This window comes from Falco rusticolus, chromosome 3 (assembly GCF_015220075.1).
Source record: "Falco rusticolus isolate bFalRus1 chromosome 3, bFalRus1.pri, whole genome shotgun sequence".
NCBI classification, from domain to species: domain Eukaryota; kingdom Metazoa; phylum Chordata; class Aves; order Falconiformes; family Falconidae; genus Falco; species Falco rusticolus.
Genome location: NC_051189.1, coordinates 63,573,725 through 63,580,099, shown reverse-complemented (window position 1 = coordinate 63,580,099; position 6,375 = coordinate 63,573,725).

The window sequence follows — 6,375 nt, the reverse complement described above, 5'->3', positions numbered from 1 at the left end:
TTACTGTTCTGCTCTGCCTTCTATAATTAGTCTTGGAAGCAAATACTGTTATATTCAGCCATATTCAGCCATGAAACGAAATGGAAGAGCTGAGTTTATTAGAGATTAATAAAGTCTCCAAGAACATTCCTAAAAAGCTACTAAACCCTTAAGTATAGATTAAAGGTCAGAACACATTGCCAGTACTTCCTCGGAGGGCAAGAAATTGAGTACACTATATCTATTAACTGCAAAGAGAGTGAATAGAGGGCTGTCAAATGGAAAATGGGAGATTTTAACAAATTATACCACAGAAAAAAATCTGTGGTATTTTTATTACAACATTTAAGTGTATTTTTAACAGTCTTATAACTGAGATGTTTTAAGAAAAAATCCACAGCTCTCATTACTGAAATTCATTACAGCAATATGTGCAAGTTTAAGTAGTATTACTCATTTATAAAGGCATTTTAATGTAATTTTCTAGAAAATTCTAAACTATATTACCAAACTATATAAAACTACATTTGAAATGATGACTTTTTCCATCCAGCCACCTTCTAAAGTGTCAGATAGTGAGAAAATGTTTTCACTTTTCCTTTTATAAATGGGAGGGTAAATACAAAAAGTGATAACACTATTGTGATAAGCTTCTCAGAATATATATTACTGCAAGTCTTGATCACTGCATTATAAAAAAAAATGCCAAAGGAAAAAGGATACCTACTAGGGAGAAGATAATTTAATGTGCTTCCTTCTTCATAAGCTAGAAAATGTTCATATAGGTGCACCTTAAAGCTTTCTCTTCTGCTTCTGTTTTTTTAATTATTCTGTTTCCCATAGTCAATTTCTCCCTGTTGATACAGCTGATTTCCAGGAAATTGCTTAAATTTTTCAAAAGATTACAAGGAAATTGCCCTAGACTTTTTGAATGGATTATCCAAAAAACAGTCTTTCAACCAAATGTTAATCTCATCCTTTCCTACCTCATATTATACACAGTAATGGAAACATTAAGCAGTATACATGCTACAAATCTAACATTAAGCAGATCTCATGGACAAAATCTGACTTGACCTCTCATTCTCTTGCATTGTTATCTAAATTATTTTTATGATCTTCTGCTGATCACCCAGCTCAAATGATAATTAACCTGATTTCTGAACTCTGAAACTGTTTATGTTCCAAAACTGTTGTTACTTGCTCTGAATAAAAGGAACCCAAACCCACAAATAAACAAACAAACAAAAAAAATCACATTAACTAGAATAAATACTGGGAAGTGACCATGAGATGGTTAACAAAAATAAGTATGCTTCTTTACCTTAACAAAGGAGATGTTAATGTTATTTATTTGAGATGTTTTCTATTTCTTTGAGACTTCAATTTTATCAAGAAAAGAAGAGTAATTTCAGGTGTAGAAATTATAGAATACCAAACAGAACTAAGCTGTCCATGAAAAAAAGTAGAAGTCATTTTTAGGTTCTCAAAGAAGAAAATTCTGGGAAAAAAATGGGGTTGGAGATGAAATATTCTCATGATGAGATTGAAGAGATCCTATATAAGTTTATGATTTCAGAATATGAGTGTCATTGTTATGTACAGGGAGCTCATTTAAATGAATAGCTGGTCACGGTTTTGTTCAATTCATTATATATATATTTATAGGCACACATAATTTCACTGATTGCAGATACAAAACCCAATAAATACTGTTTTTCCTTTATTTGTGTTTTACCATTCTTTTAATTGCTGTAAGCTGGACATGACTAGAAACAGATATTGGATGGGAATTCCCTCAGGTTTCCTGTTGATTTGGGTTTAGCCTGCACAGCTGAATATAATGTGTCTTGATTTTTCTCCTTGGTTTGTAAAATACAGCAAGATGGTTTCCTTCTACATTGTTCAAGACTATTTTTCCTTCTAAAGGAGAGAGACATCCATGCAGCATGGCATTTAACTCATTACTTACTTTGCAGGATGAAAAGTTTACTCATGCTTGCATCTATTTAACATAGAATCATAGAATTATTTAGGCTGAAAAAGGTCTTTGAAATCATCAAGTCCAATTGTTCACCCAGGACTGCCAAGTTCATCACAAAACCATGTCCCTAAGCGTCGCAACTAAGTGTTTCTTAAACACCTCCAAGGATGGCAAGTACACCACTTCCCTGGGCAGCCTTTTCCGATGCTTGAAATGGTGATTTTGAACATGATGTTTTAAAAGGTCAAGATGAACAGAATACTTAAATTTTTGGATGTGAAGGGTCACCGTCTCCAAGTTTCTTGGATTTTATGTGACTAGAATAATTAATATTTTTTCTAGCCATCAAAAAAATCATTAACTGACACTACTAAATTAGGGAAAACATAGCTTTACACACTACTGAGTCATCTGCTACAATATAACAGTCTCATAATATGCACTATTAAAGTGCAATACTTTTTGATATGGTAATATTTACCCATTTCTTACTACCAGCCTATGCAGTTTGTGCTGATACAGTGAAGTGAGTGTGGATGAATGACTGCATGTGCCAGAGTAAACATCTCATTTTGAAACATTCAGACTTCTACTATTTGTAAATTGTTTTTGTTCTGCTTGAATACAGGTGAATTTTAAAATGTGAAATATATTCTAGAGTGAAAAAATCTTGCTGAAGTGAAAAAGAAACAAACACAATTCCCAACTTCCCCAACCTCTACTCCTATTTCACAACTTTAGAGAAGGTGATAATAAGAGACTAGAATAGGCAGTGTAGATTAACCTGTAGTATAAAGGAATGCTTTTTTCTTGCTGTTTAATCAAATACAATTATAATTTACCACATTATTATCAACATTTAGCTTTTATCACCCTATAGTCACTGGATATGAATCTACCTTGTTTCCAAGGACTTTTACTAAAAAATTAAGGCCAGACTCTCAAAGGGGCATACATCAATGTAGTAGCTCTGTTGACTCCAGTGGAGGTCATTACCTTACATTACCTCAACTGCACAGACATTCTGCAAGATACCAGTTCTTTAAGACTGAAACTGTGAAATAACACTCATCAGATGTATTGTTCTATGAACTTCCTACTTTGGTTGCAATGTTAAGTCATCAGTACCCCTGTCCAATACTGATTTCTTGTATGATGTGAAAGTGCCATGACTAAGCATAACCTGAGGACTTAGGTTATTTTGCATACTGAGTAAAGCAAAGTAGGCAAAATTCTGCAATCTTGATCTTGATGGTATCTCTTCCTAAATCTGAAAGCATCTTACGCTCCATTCTATACTCATAATCTGCATTTAACATGTTTTAAAAATATCATATGCCTTTGTATCATCTGATATAATTTTTCAGATATTACATTTTCTAGGGAAACAAGAAATTATAGGTCTTTTGCCAAAGGACCAATATTTTTTTTTTCTTTCTGTATGGTTATTGCTCCATGAATTTCTGTCAATCACTATGGAATAACTACAGGAATTGAGTCCACCTGTGCCACAGAGGACTAGATTTCTACAACTTGTTTCACAGAGAACTAGATTTCTACATCTCTGGATTAATACAAAAGTCAATGTCCTAGCTAGCTACATTTTTTTCTTCTTTTTCTTTTTAAGGTGCTTTTTCTATTTGAAAAGACTTTAAAGACTGGCAGTATTTTTTTTGTGTGGTTTTTGGACTTTGAGGGTTTTCTTAATTTTCTCCTGTGTCAACTCATACTATATTTTATTTTATTATGTTAACACTATATGTGTAAGCAGATACAAAGTTTCAGCAACATAATTATCATTCATAAAAAATTGAAACAATATGGAGATGACAGATATTTGTTTGAGCCTTTCTGGGATAAATTCAAGCTTACTTCGGTAGTACATGCAATAAATTCAACAAATGTAGGTTATATATTGAGTTTAAATGTCAGAAAATTGGCATAGTGATATCAAAGTGTCTCAATGGGATCATTTAAGCTGAGACAGGTGATTGGGTGATTCACAACAGTATGTAGCAAACTGAGTACCATTTATTGAATGATTAAGCAAAGCTGTTATTGAATATAACAGAAGAATGTATTTGGTTGTCAGGAGGAATCCACCTGCATTATTTATTATGTATCTGTGAGCTTTACCATATATCTGTCAGCTTTAGAACTTGGTGCAAGTATAATTTTCTGTGTTTCTGACACTCCTTTCCCCTTTGAGTGAGATTAGAAATAATTTGCATCTAGATAACAAAAACACATAGAAGACCTTATTTTCAAAATAAGGTCATTTGTTAGCCAGGTAACTTTACATCCAAAATCCATCATAACTGCAAACGACAGTGTCTAGAGTTTATTGCAGCTGCAAAACTGTGTTTAGGTTTCTATGTACAGTCAAAAAATATGCCTTTAAAGTTATTGACCTGCATGAATGTGCATTCAGAAATTCAGATCCTGAAAATGCATAGATAATTTAATTTTTATTAATCCCTAAATCAAAATTATACAAATCCATTGTATACCCTCCTCAGAAGCAGCTAACAATACCATAGAAGTTGGCTCAGTTGTAATTTCCATTTAGGACTTTACTGATAGACTTTTTATATCTTTTTACATCATTCATATCTGAAACAATGAAAAAGGTGAAGTAAAAGATGTAATACAGAAAAGGATACGTATCTTTCTAGCATTTTAAGACAAGTTCCTGAAATAAAGTAGTAGAAGGTGTGACAGCTGAGTCTAGCCTGTATACTTAATTTAATTTTGATCTATATATGTGTGAAGGTGTATATGTATATGTATATATAAATCATATATACACGTAATTTAAAAATCATCAGAAGAACATTAAAATGCTGAATCCATTAATTACACCGAGTAGTGTTTTCTTCAATGAGTAGTCCATTTAAGTCAATAGCATAACTCACTGGAGTTCACTTTGTACTCTTCTTTGAATAGGGACCAATATATAGGTGGGCTGCTGCAGGAGTTAAACAGGGGATTAATCAAAATTTTGAGAGGTACTGGTGTCTGGACACTTTCCTTCTGTTTCCAAAAGTAAAACTGTTTTTATGCCACTGCTTTCTGAAAGGTCTATTTGTATTTTTGTGTTCAAAACTTAATGTCACTGGCAAGAAACCACTGCCAATACTTTCAGAGACACTGTAGGTGACAGTCTAATTTATTTCCTCACATCTAACAAGCATACCACTGAATAAATTGCATCAGCTTGTGAAGTCACTTGATAAGATAAATAAATGAGATTCTTGGAATTTATACTACATGAAAGAACAAATTGTTTGAGGCAAGATATGTTGAAAAAGAGTAGAAATGAATAAACGAATTGTTAGAAGGAGGAAATGGTAAACATTTTTGAAACTTGGATGGAACTATTAAAAAACATAAGAATTAAGAAATTTAATATGTCTATACAAGCATATACAAGCCAAGTTCAGACATGCAGAAAAAATGAAAAGTTAGACAGAAAAGACTGGCAATATGCAGATAGTGAAATCTCTCACTGCATTAATACTAGTAAACAAAAGTTTGTCAAAAAAAACCCTCTAACTGACTTGAAATTAGCAAAGCTTCTAAAGACATTCCTATTTCTGCATCACATAATGGAAAACTTGTTCATAAAGAGTTTATCTTTCTCAAAAGATCTGTCCCAAAATGCCACTAAGGTCAATTTCTCATGACCTTTCTGCTTGATAAACACTGGGTGAATAAATAAAATTGCCTAAGGGCAACACCAACTTCTGCACCTGGCTTTTCAGAGGTTGTTCATTTATTTTCTGTTTTCTTTTGTCTGTTTATTTGTTTGTCTTGAAATGCCAGTCTTTAATCATTTGTGGTTAGACTTCATCTTTTTATTTCTGACAGTGCTCTTTTTACCCATCTACTGACACTGCCAGCATTCAAGCAACACTTGTATGGTGAACCAACCCTGAGGATTTCAATGTAGGGGAAAATAATATTTGAGTCAAGTTAGTTTGTGATATAAAAAGGAAAAAATAACAACAATGGGTCTACACAAGGCACATTTATGTTTATGAAATACTGTAAATTGAAACATAGAAAATATATATATATAAATTTATACAAGTACGTGTGTTCGTATATATGCAACGTGTTTTCATACACATAGCATAGATACATACACGTGCTGTGACACTATTTACATTTAGATTTTCCTGCCTCACAACTAAGTACTTAGTATTGTAACATATATAACTTCCATCTGTGGAAAACAGGTTTTATTTTTCTGTTGATTTTTGCAATCAATGTTTGTTCTAACTCTAGAAAGTTGCCTACAACTTTTTGTACTTTACACCCAATTGCTTACAGTATTTTATTTTCTGTAGTTGTGTAAGTATATAGCCTGTTACATAAGCATATATCTATAAGTGTATATGGCCTGTTTC